The 18,308-nt window shown below is 43.8% G+C and overlaps 1 protein-coding gene across 1 annotated transcript in view; it reads right to left on the bottom strand.

The window, feature by feature from the left end:
* SPOPL (speckle type BTB/POZ protein like) overlaps nucleotides 1-18,081 on the bottom strand; it is a 57,918-nt gene extending 39,837 nt beyond the window's left edge. The window contains exon 1 of the mRNA XM_066611917.1: nucleotides 17,757-18,081. The gene's annotated coding sequence lies outside the window, so the exon portion shown is untranslated. The remainder of the gene's footprint in view (nucleotides 1-17,756) is intronic.
* Nucleotides 18,082-18,308: the final 227 nt, after the last annotated feature.

Raw genomic sequence — 18,308 nt, 5'->3', positions numbered from 1 at the left:
GAAACAATGGAGAAAGGTCAACTTTATTTTTATTTATCAGCAAGTTACATCCTGCCTTTTTGCTTCCAGGGCTACCCCCAACACTTTAAAAATACAAATACAATATAATATAAAACACAATCCCAATCCAAAGCAACACAACTGAGCCACAGAAACCAAATGAAGAGAAGGACACACAGAGCTACAGATAAACTACCTCTAATAAAACATCTGCGTAAGAAAAAATTATCTTTGCTGGATTTCAGAACCAACATATGAAGGAGCCATAGGTGGGAGTCACAGCCGTCAAGGCCTTATCACAAATCTTTCCACATATGAACTTTAGAAGGATGGGGAACATAGAGCAGAGTCCCCAATGTTGAAAATATGCACATGGGAAGAGGCAATGCTTTAAATCTCCTGGTTCCAGGTTGTTAAGGGTTTTAAAGGTAATAACCAATGCCTTGAGTCAAGTCTGGAAGCACCTTGATAACCGACAATGACAATATACAAAACAGGAGTAACATGCTTCCACGCACACAGGCCCTTGCAAGAACTAGTGTGGTCACATTTTGTACCAGTTGAAGCTTCTGGAAACTCATCAAGTGTAGCTGCATGTAAAGTACATTGAAGCAGTACAACCTAGCTGTGATTAAACATGTGTTACACTGGTTAAACTTTGCAAAAGTGGTCTTGGCCACAGTCAACCATCCTGGAGTAAGGTAGTAAACAGGAGCATTCCCAAGCTGTCCACATGATCTTTCAGAGTACTCCTCCATTCAGAATATTTCAGGCTGAACACTCAAGTTTATGTTGGCTCTACTACTGACCTGTTAACACTTTTGTCTGAATTCAGTCTCAGGTTATTAGACCACATCTAGTTCACCACTGAGCAGCAATTCAAGACCTCTACTGGGATCAGATGAAACAACTAGGCACAAGCCTTCAAGTTGTTCCATATAGATCTTGAACAGTATGGAGAGACAAGCCTGAACCCTGAGGGGCCCCATAAACCAAAGGATCAAACAGTAGCCTCACAGCACCATCTTCTGGATTCTACCGTCTAAAATGAAATGGCACTGTTAAACCTCAACCCCACCAAGTAAAGCACCCAAAGGTACCATGGTCAATGGCAGGAAAAGTCGCTGAGAGATCATGCAGATCCAGTAGGAGCACACTCCCTCTGTCTAACCCTCAGCATAGGTCATCCATCAGAGCAATGAACACAGATTCAGTCCAAAGTTCAGCAGGAACCCAGATTGATACAGATCCAGACATTTTGTCCAAGTAATTCACACATCTGTGTTTTCTCCTACCTGCATTCCAAGGCCAAATCAACTACAGATGGAGCCTATTTATCTGCGTTAGTTTCATTCTGTGACTCGGCGCAATTAACAAAAAAATGTGTTGTGCTAAATTCCATAGAGTTACGCAAATACACTGCAGCCTGACTCTTTCGGATGGAAGGAAACTAAGGCAGCTGTTATCAATCCCCTCCCCTCTGTACTCAGCCCTCCCCATTGCCAGCTGCCCGGCTTCTTTCACATGGGACGCTGATCTTTTAAGAGTCCAGCCCTTTGCATTTCTACTCAGAAGTAAGCCCCATTCCAGTCAATGGGGCTTACTCTCAGGAAAGTGTGGAGAGGATTGTAGGCTATATCTCATGCTTTGCTTGGTGGGAAGGCTTGCTTGTGCCGGTGATTGCCTGCACCATCTCAACGGGGAGGATTTGGCAAACACTCCCTGGGTTTTTTAAAGCAATCCCCTCTGTTGCTACCACACCTGCCCCTGTGTGAGTGAGTGAGTGAGTGAGTGCCCCACCTTGCTGCACGTGTTCTGGCTACAGAGATTTTCAGCCTCCCCCCTTCCCCTCTTCAGCCTCTTTGCTGGCTCAGGGGCTCCAGGAGTGTTACTGTTCCTTTGCAAGGGGAACCTCTTCCAGGGTTATTTCCCTGCCTGGGTGAGGCAGAGCCTTTTTGCAGTGTTTTGGGTTGCCTGGAAATAGAGTGAGACACCAGTGCAAAGGAGGCAAAGGTGTGTGTGACTTTCGGCTCCCCCCCCCCAAATCTGCAGATAAAAAATCCATGGATAAATAGGCTGCACCTGTAGTCACTCGCACGTAAGTATCTAAAACAGGCTGCAATTAGGGACTGCAGACATCCTTGTGTCTGTTTCATCAAATGCAAAAAATAGAAGCAAAATCAAAGAATTTCATGAATTCTGACACATTCTTTACAACTATGAAAAACAGCTGAGGTGTATTCTAAAAGACAAGCAAGACTTCAAGAGCGCTTCAAGATAGTTTGCCCATTTCTAGGTTCTAGGTACTCATGGCTTAGCCAAAGGATTCTTAGCACTTGGAAAAATAACGTAAGATCCAAACATATCAAGCTGAATACAGGTATTTTGCAAGGCTTTTCCATGACGAACAAGTTTGCATAATTCCTTTTGATAATAAAAGTCTAGCCCACAATGTGCCCTGGGCACAATCTGCACATTTCAAACTTGCCCTCTCAACTGCATTTTACTTTCTGCAGCAAACATTTTCTGTTTTGTAAGCACAACAGGAGTGCTGTGAGTTCTGCTTCGAGGTTTGTAGGAGGTGCCTTTTTTTTTTGTACAGCAAATAATTTTACGTGGAAATTTGTGGGCAGGCTAGTTAATTTCTATCAGTTGCCTTTCTGCCTTCTCTCACAACAGCTTCAGTGACACAATAAACCTCTACCACCAAATTCCTGGTGCCACTGAACTTAGATGCATCCAATAATTCAGATGCTCAACAGAACACCACAAATGAAGCACCCTGAAACCAGCTGTACTCTGCACTTTCACTTCTATTCTAAAATTAGGGCAGTGGAACACAAACAAGTTTACTGCAATGTCTATCTAGTTAGCTGCAATGTTGGAGTCAAAGCCAAAGCCTTGGTCTCTGCTAAGGACATGGGAGAGTTCAAAGTCTAACTGTACTGATAAACAGATTTAAAGATAAGCAGATTTCTTCTGCAACAGGTTTTGAAGGCTGCTTCTCATAAATACATAACTTCAAGTTTGCCAGGATATGCTAGATTCAATTTCAGAATTGTTCATCAGAGCAAAACTTGAAAAGTTTTATTATACAAAACATTATGCACTTTGAACATGGCTCAGTTTTGTTGACCAACCTGTATGTGAATACTGGTGATCACCATAAAATATTTTGTTATGTGATTCTAGGATTGTTCTTGCAGCACTCGTATTGGTCTACAACATCTGAAACCAAATATACCAAATATTTTAATACAGGCAAAAGAACTAGATTTCTGTTTTGCCATCCCTAATATTGATAAAATTAAACTCACAATGTTACACATTAATCAGCTGCAAAACCACAAAAAGATCTGGATACATCTGCTTTATCTGCATTGCTTTGCAATTTGTGACAGGGGTTTGTTTTTTCCATGTAACAGGCAAGTGTATTCAGGCTTGGCCAGCAGGCAGCATAGAAAGATACTGGCAATTAAATGAATATTTTTATTTAATTTATACATTTGCATACAGCCTTTCAGTATAGCAGCCCCAGGTCCAGTATAAAAGCTCACAATTTAAAAACAGCAATACAATGTCTTGTACTGCAAAAAAATCCATAACACCTGCAAAACAGTAGCATTAACAGATTTACAAGAGACTTTAGCCATCAGGATAAGAGGGAAAATGGGAAAGTTATGTTTGTAATTACTGCTGAAGGCCAGAAGAGATGGGGGCAGCATGAACCTCCTGGGGACTGGAGTTCCAAAGTATAGGCTCTACTAGAAAGGAGGCCTTGTTCAATGTGCTCACTACTCAGCTTCTAGTTTTGAGAACACAGTTCTTGATCAAGTCATATTACAAAGAAGACTGACAGCTGTTGCAGCAGTTCCCAAACTGTGGGATCGGGACCCACCAGTGGGTCGGGACCTAAGTTTTGGTCAGTCATGAAACTGAGAGTCAAATTAGGCTTTGCATATCAAGCTGCTACTTGGTGAGGGGGGAGCACTGCTGCCCAATCAACATTATAGCCACACCCCTTGGCATTTATAAATCAGGGAGCAGCCTCTGGGGCCTCTAAAAAGCTTGGGAACTACTAAGTTAGACTAAACTTTTGTGAAAGCCCACTAATTCATCATTACATTAGCTTGGATCTCAATGTGCACATAAGTTCCTACAAGGAAACTTCCACACCCCCTCTCTCCATAGCGTAGTCCCCCACATCCTGCCCCCCTTCCCAAAAGCCTCTCCTGAGAATTGGCAAATGCCCCAACCAAGATGCCTCTAGTCAGCCTTAGGCAATTCCCCCTTCACCTGCAGCATCTTATGCCTTGTCTCTCTCCATTTCTAAGGGTCCCTAACTCTTAGAGGTTTAAGACAGCCTGGAGCTGCTGTGAGAAGTTGCTTTGGTTTAAGATATTTATATCCCAGTTTTCCTCATTGAACTGGAGGCACTGAAGGAGAGGCATACAGCAACAGTTTAAAAACACAAAAATACAAAGTAATCAAATTGTACCAAAAAGGGGGAAGGGACAGTAGGACAGTCAGAGACCAAAATCACAAGAGGCAGAACAAAAAAGGAAAGTAGAATTTCTTCTGCACTTGCTCCTCAGATTTAACCCACTGCAGTCTAAACACTGATTGATCCACCTGGTCCCTTGGAGGTGTATGCTCCAGAGAGAAGACTGATCTCTGCTTATAATAATTAGCTACTGCATTAGGTTAAAAGGAGAATCACAAAACACTGCAAACATATTTAAATAAAAGAATGAACAAGGCAAACCCACCACATTTTTTTTTTGTCTTCCACATTCATAGATCACTCTTTTAAATACAGATTTAGCCAGGACAACAAACCTGGACTTATTAATTCCATGCACACTACAGCAAAAATACAGCACGTAATTCTACAGCCTCCAAAATACAGCTTAAGGTCACTATGAATTGCACAAATTAAAATAAATAACTTTGAAAAAAATACAAGTATTGCATATATCACACACACAGCCCTGCACTTTTAGTTTGAGCACCATATTTCAATCAGAAGGACCTTAGCAGGAATTTAGCAAGTTCACACTGCAACTAAGGTTACGAACTTTCAGGCAGTTTTACATAGGCATATTTGTTTAAGTGTGAGAAATAGACTTTACCCTGAAGTGATGATCTATGAAGCGCCAGTCAGCTGTCAAAATATGGGTATAGCATACACTGGAGTCATTTCGCTGAATCTTTTTAATGCTCTGTTATGTGCCTATGTAGCACACTGGGAACTGAAGTTAGGGATTACTCTCATCTTGAAACTGCATCTCCTGTGAGCAAGCCTATTACCACTACCAGCAAAGAATCTGGTTGCTATCCCCTCCTCCCAAGCTAAGAGTTCCGTGACCTTCAACAGCAACCTCCAGGGCACTTGGTGGCTTCAGTATTGTAGCTGGTTTTTGACAGCACAAGTACAACTCCAGATGCTACCCAGGGTTTGCCACTGAAATGTGAATCGAGGCATATCTGGTGTGCTCCCTGGGGCATTTGGTGGGCCGCTGTGAGATACAGGAAGCTGGACTAGATGGGCCTATGGCCTGATCCAGTGGGGCTGTTCTTATGTTCTTATGAGGCAAGGTTGGAAAGCAGCAGCTTTTATGCAATAAGTTCTGGTAATTTGTTTTAGTTAGCTGGCAAGAATTTATACAACGTATCAAGGCTGAAAATAATTCTGTGGTGACCAAGAATTAAGGATCCAGAAAGTCAAACTAATTAACGCTGTTATGATAATGGCATGAATTTAAATGTCAACTACCTTGAGGTAGCAGTAAAGCACACCAAACTGGCTGCCCCTCTCCAAGACATAAGAAAGAAGGCAGTTTGGTACAAACAGGGAGTGATCAACAGAGATAAGGCAGCAGAAAGGTTTTGGCAATAATGGGCAATGACTCAACCTCATCTAGCTGTTCATAGTTCACCAACACACCTACCAATTTCCTACATCAGGGATTCCCAAACTGGAAGTTACTGAAACTCCTGAAAAATACACAATTTACATGACTCATCATATTTCAATCAGTCACAACCCACGCATTAAGAACCACTGGAGTAAGTCCATTGGCCATTCTAACTCAGTATTGACTGCACCTACAGGCAGTGGCTTTCTGGGGTTTCAGACAAGGGTCTTCCCCAGCCCTACCTGGAGAGCCCAGAAATTGCACTTTATTTCTTCCAAGCAGCTCATGATTCCCCTGAAGGTTGTGATCCACACTTTGAGAACTCCTGCCTTAAATTAGATACTTGGCATATTATTGACTTACAAAAGGTCCCCACACCGAACACTATATAAAGCAGTGGTTCCCAACCTTTATGAGCCCACGGATGACTGAGGTAAAAATTGAAATTGTTGTGGACAACATGCAACTACCCACCCCCTGGACACAAAGATTACAATTAACCTTGTAATACTTAAAAGATTTAGAAGATGTGGGTTGCTACTTTCGTTGCCGGCAACAGGTGGTCTATTCTTGACCCTCTCTGGTGATCTCTGGCGAAGTGCCTTCTGAGCGAGTACTTCCCCATAGACTACCAGAGAGGGCAGAGAACAGACCATCTGCAGCCAGCACTTCCTGCTCTGTGAGATGCTGGAAGTGATAGAAGGTAATCTTTTTTTTCCTGAGACCTTGCAGACCATTTCTCAGGGTCTTGTGGACCATGGATTGGGAATCAGTGCTATAAAGTTAACAGCCTTGTTGGAGAAGTACCTCTTTGTTAATCTGCCTGAATCAGATCTCCATTAGGAGGAACCGACTGTCAGATCTATTTAACACAGGTACTACGCAGAAGCCCAAAGCAGGGCTACTGTAAGCAAGACGCTCTCAAAGCACATACATTTCTTTGAGGGAAGGTGGATTTCCATTCTTTCACTGACTCTGATGAATGCCATGTTCTTTTACTCATAGCAATACCCGCTCCCAACACCTAATAGTTAACTCTGCAATTTCACAGAGCAGAAAAATGTCACTCTAACATAACTGGAGCATTACATACTGCACAGAAAACCTAATACTGGATGCATCAAGCAGAATGTTCATGGCAGGAAACAGATCACTGCACATCCACGCTTGTACTCTTCAATGGTAAGCTGCACCTTAGAGGCTTTAGTCCTTCAGTGAGGGAAGAAATGCAATCCAATCCCTACACTTTCTCTTTTAAGAAGAGGAGCTTCTGACAATAGAGCAGGACTCTGCTAAACCTTAGGATATGAGTCGCTATACATATAGCTGTGAAGTTCTGCCCATACAACCTACACAACGTTAAGCCAGGACACTTCAAAACTCAGGATGCAAAGACTACCAAAATGCACAAAGCTTATCTCTGCCTTAGGAAAAAAAAAAGTTTTATTTTGAAATGATTAACTTGATACATTTATCTTAGTGCTTACAATTTTCATTCAAAATGTAAAAGCAACCATGGGGGGAGGGGAGTTATACCTTCAGAGAACAAGAACAAATCAGATAGTAACAGAAAGAATACTATTGAAAAAAGAGGAACCTCTGAGAGGACACCATTCGCTTCTATAAAACAGACTTCATACAAGACTCCCTCACAATTCTGATTTGAGTATTTAAAATGTTGCATTTGGCTAATCCTGAGGTATATACTAAAAAATGTAGGTGCAACTATATCACAATATATGCATCATCCAAGTGTACCTGTCAGATAGCTTCAACGGTTTGAAGTTCCTCGTTGACCTTATACTTTATCAAGCTTGGGTTTGTGTCTGGTTAATGGTTGACACTGCCAGAAAAAGCTTAATCACTACATACAGGAAGTCCCCTACTTAAGTAAAGATTAGGTTTGGGAGTTCTGTACTTAAGTTGAAACACTATTTATACAACAAATAAAATTGTGAACAACTTCCTATAGTGTTGAAAAACAATATAGAAATACTTCTATAAATAAATTAGCATCTATAAAATAGATCATAATTCACGCCCTAGAAATGTACACTGTCATAACCCTGCTTTTTGTGTATCTGTGTGTGTGTGCGCGCACACACAATGTATAAGAAGTGCACAAGGCCTTCCTGCACCTCAGAAGGCCTCCAAACAACATTTCCTTTTTCTGACCAGAAACTGTAAGTGCCTTTCAGAGGCCTTCCAAAGGACTTCTGAGGTCCAGGGAGGCCTTGGACAGCTTCCCTGGGTCTCAGAAGGCCTCCCTCCCAGGCGTGACCAGAAGACTCTTTTAGTGATGCCCTGGAAGTACAGGGAGGTCCTCTGGACCTGCATGGGGTTAAATCTTTGGGTCCAGGACCTGCATATAAGGAGGACTGACCTCCTTATTTATTTATAGAAAGACAGTGGTGGTGCTAAAAAGTTTGGGAAGCATTGTTCTAGGTTAGTGGTTCCCAAACTGTGGGTTGGCATCCACCAGTAGGTCCCGAACCAATTTTTGGTGGGTCACGAAACTGACAAGGCAGATTAGGCTATGTGCATCAAGTTGCTACTTGTGGGGGGGGGGGGTGCTCTGCTGCCCAATAATCATTATCACCACACCCCTTGGCATTTATAAAAGGCAGTAGCCTAATGGCTGCAGCAGCCTTTAGCACTGGCCAGAAGGCAGTTCCAACCACTAATATAAAAAAGGATAAAAACAGAGGCTTGGATAGGTGGTAAAGAGAAACACTTTTTTCAAAGGCTTGTAAAGTTGGGTCCCAACAGAGTATCATTTTAAAAAGTGGGTCCAGTGCTAAAAAGTTTGGGAACTACTGCTCTAGGTGGTTGTTAGAATTGAATGTTCTCAGAAAAACTTTGGATTTCAATTTTAGAAATTTGATTGTATGAATTAATAATTGATTGCTGAATTATATTCTAGTTTTGCAGTTTAATTCTATGCCACTATGGGAATCTTTTCTGTCAATAGGATAAAAATTAACACCACAGCCTGATAAACAGCAATTCACAGAAAAAGCAGCAACTCCTTCTCAGCTGTTTGTAAATGCACTATTAATGAAAGACTAAGACTGAGGACTATATTAGTGTTTCTCAACATTTGTCCCCCTCTGTTTCACTCTGCATAGTCCAACTACTGGAAGTACCACCAATAATAACTGGTGATGATGTCATCACCAGTTACTTCCAGACTGGAAGATCAGACACAACATAACAGACTCAGGGAAGATGGGGGTGCCTTTTCAAGCACACAAAAAGCACTCATTGGAGCTCAGCCCACCAAGCCGAGTCTCCCACCACTGCTTGTTGCATTGCTTTTCTCACTGCCAGGCGGCAGAGGTGTGGATGCCCATGTGTAGTGTACCACTGGACACCATGTCAAGTAACACCAGTAAAACAAGTACCACTGGTTGCAAAACACTGGACTAGAGCATTCTCAGAGCTACAGCCCCCCAAATAAGAATAATTTTGAGCTCAAAAAATACTTTATATTCTGAAAGTATAAGGATGTGGAACTCAACTGATTTGAGGTATATATCAAAGTACAGTAATAAAATTCAATATCATTCAGATTAAGGCATATCTTATTTGTAGTAACAATGTAATTCACTAATTAGAGTAGGATCACAGCTGTATAAGTAGATAGTACTACATCATCAATTCACTTCCTGTATAGATAAGAAATGTCATAAAGTGATGATTTGGGCCAACCAGACTTGAATCTGGTTCTAAGCAACCTGTACTGAAATTTTATCTAGCTATGTAAGACATTTATACCACACCTGTCCAATCTCAAAGGAATAATCAGTGTATCATTCAAACGAAGTAAATTACTTCCCAGTAATGCAGTGTTTCTCAAACTGCAGTGTTTCTCTAGTCTCATTTATTGGGATCATGGTACAAAAAGGACTGAAGACCACTGCCTTAGAATATTCGACTGTCACTGCTGCCACTGCCGCCACCACCACCGCAGTGGCAAGGAAATCAGAGGTTCACTCTACAGAGAAAACTGACCTGAGTTTCAACTGGAGTTCTAACTGCAGTTCTACTGGAATCAAACTGACTTAAACTAGTTAAACTGGTTTATTCTCTGCTCTAAATCTCAAGTATGATGATAAATAATCATATTCAGGCTTACTGTGGCTCTTTACTTCTGCAGGGTTGGGAAGGTCTATTAGAAAGGCCTGCCCTTGGAGGTTTATGGTTTCAGATGAATTCCTGATAGCTCTGGGAGATTTTCCTGTTGCTAGAGCTGGTGATCCTAGCATGCCCTTGTCTGACCTCTGGAATGAGACAAGAGTCATTGTCATGACTGCACCTGAGTGCTTTCTACCCAGCTACAAAGACAAGTCAACACCTGATTTTTGTGGGAGCTGCAAGCAATGAGCAGCTAGGCAGACAACTTGAAAGACAGAGGAAGGCTTGTGATGAATCAAACCTGGCCAGAGTCCTTTTATGGAATTACTCCTTGGCAAAAATGGCAGCATACTGCCATATACTTTTCTGCCACCATATTATCTGCAGAGTCATTCACTCTGGGGGGGGGATCTTTTACATCTGGACTCACAGAAAGAAGATGCTGTGCTTGTCCATTATGACCAATTTGGTAGTCACTTTGCTGATAAAATTGCTTGCACTCAACACAATATGGACATCCTTTTGGCATACCAATTGCATCTTCTTTCCCAGTAGTTATGGATTACTTTGAAAGACACCCATGTGTACCCTGAACCCTTGACTATCTTGGCTGGCAAGATCTACTGTGGTGGGGATGAGTGTGTAAAGAAGGTGCTTGAAATTAAGTATAAACCAAAGATCTTCCTGATTCAAAAATCCACAACTCAGGTGCCAGAGTATCAGCCTGTTCTGAATGGGATTACACTCCATCTGCACGAGAGGTGCACACGTCAGGAGTCCAGATTCACACATCTCAGGTTTCCAAATCATGACCATGGCCCAAGAGAATTTTACCCAGGTTTGGCTAGTCCTGACTATACCCTAATCAGTCAGATCTGGTCATGATGGTCTATACTTTGGTGATATCTAGGTTAGATAGACTACTGTATGGACTCTACATGGAACTGCCCTTGAAGATAGTCCAAAAATGGTAATTCAGGCAGAAGGACACCTTTATGAATATTTTTATGCTGTGGGGGTCCTTCAGGTAGGATGCTACTATAAATGTGCTACTTGCTTTAATAAATTTTATTTGATTAATCAATTTGCTACTTTGTTTGAATGTGTAAATTTAATGGTTTTATTATTGATTTGCATATTTATATTAAATTTGTTAGCTACCTTGAGCTTCTATAGAAAGACAGGATACAAATATTAAACAAACCTTTATCTTGGGAAGGGCATGGTGTCTCCTTGCCTTAAGATGGTGACTGTCCAACCTCTTCTGAAAATGCCCTCCCTGGTTCTCATGGTGTCACAATTACCAGCTGGTCTCAAACTTCCCGTATTGGGGACAGGTACTCAGGTGCATAGCAGTGACTGAGCTCCTGGAATTATTGGATGAGACCAATTATTTGGACTCATTTCAGTCCTGCTTCCTTCTGGGTCTTGGGGTGGAAACTAGTTACCCTAATTCATAATCTAGATTGAGAATCAGACAGAGATAGTGTAACCTGTTGATTCCACTAAGGGCGCAATCCTAACCCCTTATGTCAGTGCTTTCCAGCACTGGCATAGTGGTGCCAATGGGATATGTGCTGCATCCTGCAGTTGGGTGTCACTCATGGAGGCCTCCTCAAAGTAAGGGAATGTTTGTTCCCTGACCTCAGAGCTGCATTGCCCGTATGTCAGTGCTGGAAAGCACTGACATAAGGGGTTAGGATTGTGCCCTAAATGTGTCAGCAGCACCTTGACACTGTCAACCACGATATCCTGCATTGCCTTGCTGGGGTGGGACTTGAGAACACTCTTTTGCAGTGGACCCCAGTTCTTTCTGATTCCAAAAGGTGGTATTGTAGGGCTTCTGCCTGATGCAATGGTTGCTGGCCTTCAAGGTTCCACAAGGTTCAATTTTGTGCCATATTATTGAATATCTATATAAAACCTCTGGTAGATATCACAGGGGGTACAGGGTGTGGTTCCATCAACAGGGTGGTGACACCAAGCTCTAGAGCAGTGATTTTCAACCAGTGTGCCATGAATGATCTGCAGTTGTGCCACAGGATTTGGGGGGGGAGTTATTTATTAGCAGGGCCATTGGGGGGATACAAGCCTTTCACCTGCAATGCAGTGTGCCTTGTTAACTGTCAAAAATTGATGGTGTCCTTGAAAATTTTAGTGCTTTGTCAAGTGTGCCATGAGATGAAAAAGGCTGAAAATGGTTGCTCTAGAGTTTCAGTGCATCTGGCAATAGGGAGGTTATGGAGGTCCTGAACAGATGTCTAGAGTTGGTGATGGGCTGCGAACAAGTTGAAATTAAATCTGGATAAAATGGAGATGCTACAGTTTAAGAGAACAGTGATCCAAGTTAGGTGCTGTCCATCTGCTATGGAAGAGGACATGCTCCTCTGAAGGAGAAGGTCACAGCATGAGTACTTCAAAACCCAAGTCTACAATTGGAGGTAGAAGAATCAGCTATGACCAGGGGTGCTTTTGTCTAGCTCAGGGTTGCCCACAGGGGTCCTTTGTCTCCAAACGGCACACGGTCTGCTAGAGACTCACCCAACGTGCGAGCTCCCATTATGGCTTTCCCTCGCTGTCTTGAGCTTCGCGTATGCAAAGCTCAGTCGGCAATGAAGGAAAGACCAGCCCAGTATGTGTGCAGGGCCTTTTATAGTGGTAAAGTAACGTGAGACTTGCAGGTCTTGCGTTACCTTAGTGGTATAAAAACCCTTGTGCCAACGTGCGCTGGGCCACTCTTTCCTTGCCAGCCTCCCAAGCAGAACACTCATGGAACCTGAAGCAGCAGGGAAAAGCAGAGCACGACCACGGAGCCTGCAAGAGGGAGGGAGGGCGGGCGGGCGAGCAGGGGTGTGAGCAAGTGAGCGGGCAGGCAGGCAGGCACCTGCTTCGCCACCAAGGTGGGAGGGACAGCGGGCGAGCGAGTGCTTCGACGTCGCCACCGCCACAAAGCAATAGCAGCACGCACCAGGAAAACGCACCACGCACCAGCACGCGTCCATAACCTCCTCCATAACTTTGGTGTGCCCTTCCTTCCTGAACAATGAGTATTAAAAAACTTTATTCCTTTTTTCCTGCTTCCTGCAACCTTCCCCGCAAATACATGCTTCTGTGTGATTTTTAAAACTTTTGCTCTATAACATAAGAACATAAGAATAGCCCCACTGGATCAGGCCATAGGCCCATCTAGTCCAGCTTCCTGTATCTCACAGCGGCCCACCAAATGTCCCAGGGAGCACACCAGATAACAAGAGACCTCATCCTGGTGCCCTCCCTTGCATCTGGCATTCTGACATAACTCATTTCTAAAATCTGTGCAATGATCATGTGGATCTTCCTGTGTTTCCCTCCCCCCTTCCCCTCCTGGTTAAAAAAGTTGCACACCTGCCCTGCAATGCCTGCCTCAGTGATCTGTTCTTTTGCTGTGATCATGTGGGATTCTCTGGCTTGGTCTGCATGTCTGGCAAAAGCACATCCGTGATTGTCCCAAGTGCATCAGTTCACATCTCTTCTGCTTTTCCCTGGGTGTAATTTTAAAAAAACCCCATTGCCTCTGAACAACTTATGTCTCCATGTGTGGCTGGCTTGGTCTGTATTTTTTTACTGTGCAAGAAGTGTGTGGCAAACTGTCCATAGCTCTCGTGTGTATTATAAATAAGCTCAGTAAAATCCATTAATTCCTATAAGTTCAGGCTCTAATGTATTCATTTATGTAAATTTATTCAAATTTGAAATGCAAATTGGTTCCCCCCCAGCCCCCGACACAGTGTCAAAGAGATGATGTGGCCCTCCTGCCAAAATGTTTGAGCACCCCTGGTCTAGCTTAACGTGAAAACTGTATTCTTTTCTTGATAAACCGAATCTGACTACATTTGCACATCAACTGGTTACGTTAGGATTACTGCAATATGCTCTCAATGGCACTACCTTTGAAGACCACCCAGAAGTTTCGTTCGGTTCAGAACAAGGCTGTACAACTGTTAACTGTCATATGGTGTGGTGATCACATCAGACCTGTGCTGAGTCACCTGCTCTGATTGATAGCAGTTTTCTGAGTGGAATTCATGGTTAAGCTATAAACCCCTGAAAAGCTTGGGACCAGGGTATCCTGAAGAACCATCCTACAACACATGTCCAATGATATAATCTCAGAGGATCCTTCTGTGCATTTCCTTGCTAGCAAAGAGAATTACCTGACAGAGATGCAAGACAAAGCCTTCTCTGCATTGCACCCAAGTTGTGGATGTTCCTGCCCCAGGAGGCAAGGGTGGTGCCATCTCTGTTGTTGTTTAGGTACTGACTAAATATTCTATTACTCCATGTAGCCTTTATTTCTGTAGACCTCACCATCAACAGTGGTTCAGTTGCTATAGCTTTTGTATGGTTTTATTTACTTTTGATTATCATGTATTTTATTCTACTAGAAGTTGCCTTCAGTGCTTCCCTCATGGGAGGGAAAAGGGTTGGACAGAAATCTGTTTTTAAATAAATATTGTATTAATAGAAGAGGTTACAGCAAACACTATTCTACATCTCCCTTTTGATCATAAATTTAAGTGCTATAGGAATGAAAGTAGGTCTCAAGTCAGAGAACGAAATGGGACTGTTTAACCCCTGCTAACTGGTTGAGGCACTTTTTCAAGAGGGTGCTCCTCTTTTATTTAGCAGGGGGAGAGTAACTGGCCCACCTCACCCCAGCAGTGTCTTTTCTAGTGGCTGTCTGCTGGTGTTGCATCTTTTTAGATTGTGAGCCCTTTTGGGATAGGGAGCCATTAGATATTTGATTTTCTCTGTAAACCGCTTTGTGAACTTTTTGTTGAAAAGCGGTAAATAAATACTGTTGTTGTTGTTGCTGACTGTTTAAAAGGTTTCCTAGGTAAAACGCTCCTGAAAGAGTATTGAAGACAATGAAAGGAGAAGCCAGAAATGTGAAAGAGTTTCATATTACTATATTTGTTTTTCCCACGTAAATAAGTTTCTATTCCTAAAAACGTATTGTTTTATAAAATCGACTGTTGCACAGTGAATGGATGTGTGTCAAATTGGGCAGTTTCAAGTTGTCATTAATTTTCTTCAAGGCAAATATGTCCTCCCTAGGAAATACGTACAGTTCTTTAGGCAATCTAAGATTAGTATGTAAAGAGTTTCCAGACTTTTTTTTTTTTTTAAACAAAGTAAGGAAGTATATGCTATGGAGTTATCTTACCTTAAAATATTTACAAATATCTCAATGAAAATTTCCAAATCCAGATTTGGCTACTTTTAACTACTGGAAAATTCAGTATTTTTATACAGCATGCAAAATGAAAGTATACTAAAAGAACTTTGCTTACTAGAGATCAAACAAGCTAAATTAGATACCACATGATATAGGCTACAGATACATTTTTCAATTCAAAACTTTCCAGAAAACCTACATCACTAGTAAAAACATAAAAGCCAAAATGAAATTGGAAGCTGAACTACCACAACCAGTTTTACATACTAAATATTTAAAGCCACCTGAGCCTTAGAATTAAGACATAGACTGTTGACTGGCTAATCATTAAATTACTGGGGAGAAACACACAGTTCCTGGGCAGGAACTAATGCCAAGCAGGTCTTCCTCTAGCCATTCAGAAGAAGCATGCTAAAGTCAAATTGTTATACATGTATAAAATGGAGAACCTGTCCAACAATCCTATTACTCATAAGGTACAAGAACATAAGATAATTACTTCCCAGGAAGTTATCATTCCCACACAGGATGGAAATAGCAAGTGCAAGAGCAAGTGTTTACCATCTTCATTTAATGACATCCTACCATCCCAATGAGTATCACCTAACAGGTATTGTATGGAAGAGTAACTAGGCCCTCAATATGTAGTGCTGCCTTGAGAATGGGGATTTCCTGAGGCTTCCAGTGTAAAGAACCTACTTTACACACACACATTTTTCAGGCATTCCTATCCTCAGAACACTGTATTAGATATAAATGCTGTATAAAGGTATTTAAAGATTTCCTCTTATGAACAAATAGGAAAGAATGTTGAAGAAAATGAGATAAGCATATCCACCTGAACCTGAAGTACAAAACAGAAAAGTAAAGGGTGAATTTGAACACCAAAAAGCAACCTCAGCTTCAATCTATAAAGAGTTCAGAAATAAGAGAAATGTAAAAATACAAGTTAGTCCCAACCCAAAAATACACTGCCAGTATTAGGTAGAAGGAGGAGATAAATAAAATCCTCAGAATCAAGGACAAAATCTGAAGGCTAACAAACATTGCACATCACCCAAAGGGTACTGTCACAAGATATATACTGTCCTCCCTATTTAATAAGGCTTTTTTAGCAGTCAGAAAGCACTGTTAGGTGCATCTTAAAATGTTACCTTAATCCACAAAACCTATGCCACAACCCATTTGTTAGCCTTTAAAGGTGCAAAACAACTCTTCAGCATTGTCCTGTAACTATGTTTACAGAACAAAACAGGCCAGACTCCGCCATCATAATAAACAGCAGAATACGGTCAACAAAAAAGCACCAACAAGCTATGACCATAAGAACATAAGAAGAGCCCCAATGGATCAGGCCAAAGACCCATCCAGTCCAGTTCCCTGTATCTCACAGCGGCCCACCACATACGTCAGGGAACACACAATACAAGGAGAGGCCTGCATCCTGGTGCCACTCCCTTGCATCTCGCATTTAGAGGCTACCTACTTCTAAATCCTTTGCATACTTCAGAGAGCAAGTCCCAAGCAGGTTTCCTTCTATGCACGCATAAGGAAGGGGGGGGCAAGGGAGGGCACCAGGATGAGGTCTCTTGTTATCTGGTGTGCTCCCTGGGGCATTTGGTGGGCCGCTGTGAGATACAGGAAGCTGGACTAGATGGGCCTATGGCCTGATCCAGTGGGGCTGTTCTTATGTCCTAAGGGCTATAAAGGACCACAGGAAGTAGGCCAGAAAGGGGGGCCTGAAGAAAAGGGTAGAGAGAAGATTCAGGAAGTAGGAAGATAACACTCGTTGAATGAGTTCTACTCTACTGTTGTTGTTGTTGTTGTTGTTGTTAAACAGTATTTATATGCAACTTTTTTATGGAAGGATGTCAAGGCATCTCTTTTACAGAGACAATCAGATGACTGATGGCTCCCTGCCCCAAAAGGGCTCACAATCTCACAGCCACTAGCAAGGAGCCTCTAGAAAAGGCACCATGTTGGGGTAAGGAGGGCCAGTTGCTCTCTCTCTCCCCCCCCCCCGAAATAAAAGGAACACTCACTTGAAAAAGTGCTTTGTACCCAGTTAGCAGGTATTGCAAACTCGAAGTAAGAGAAGCACCTCAGAAACCCTCCTTCCAATGCAAAAATGAGAGGGAATCCCTCGCATAAAACGCAGGCGGGAGCATCGAGGACCAGCTGCTTTCCTGTCACAGGCTTGGGGAAAGCCGGTCTGAAGAGGAGGGCACCCCAGCCCGACCCACTGCCGGCTTCCGCAGGACCCACAAGCAGGGTGATGGGAGAGGACCTGCTCCAAGGAGAGCTCCGCACACACCCCCTCGGCCTAAACACAGACAGCCCCCGCCCCCACGCCCTGGTCTACACACACAGACGCGCCACCCGCCCCAGGCCTACGCACACAGACAGACCCCCGCACCCCTGGTCCGTGCACCCGCAGGCGGGCAGCCCCGAGGGCCTGGGAGGAGGGCGGGCCGGGCGCTTACCGGGGCCGGGCGCTGGCGGGGCGTCTCTGCCGGTGTCATAGCGGCGGTGCCGGAAGAGGGCGGGGGCGCGGAGCTAATCGGCGGTCCCGGGGACAGCGCGGGGGCAGGGAAGGGGCAGGGAAGGGGGCTGCGGCGGAAGCGGCGCGTCCGGGCAGAGCCGCATCTCTCCGCCGCCCGCCTCCAGCCGCCCCTCTCAGGTGGGCTCGCGCAGGCGAGGACTGCGCCTGGGCACGCGGCCCCTCTCGCCTTCCGTACGCCGGGCAGGGAGGGGGAAGCCCCCGACGAGGCCGAGGCAGCGACTGCTTGTTGCTATCACCGCGGCTACCAGCGCTTCCTCACTTCCGGGAGCGGCGCGGCGCGGGCGCGACGTCACGACGCAGCGGGCACGCTGCTGGCCGGGGGAGGGTCTGCGTGGAAGACGGGTAGCGGCACGAGAGGGCCGGCCGGGAGGCTCCGAGTTGGCCGCAGGGAGCAGCTCCCTTCACGGGGCAGGCAGCGCGCGCGCCTGCGATGGAACGTCCCTCAGAGGCGTCTGCACCAGGCTGCACACTT

Source organism: Tiliqua scincoides, chromosome 1, assembly GCF_035046505.1.
Source record: "Tiliqua scincoides isolate rTilSci1 chromosome 1, rTilSci1.hap2, whole genome shotgun sequence".
Lineage (NCBI taxonomy): Eukaryota > Metazoa > Chordata > Lepidosauria > Squamata > Scincidae > Tiliqua > Tiliqua scincoides.
This window is presented reverse-complemented; position numbering and strand designations above follow the sequence as displayed.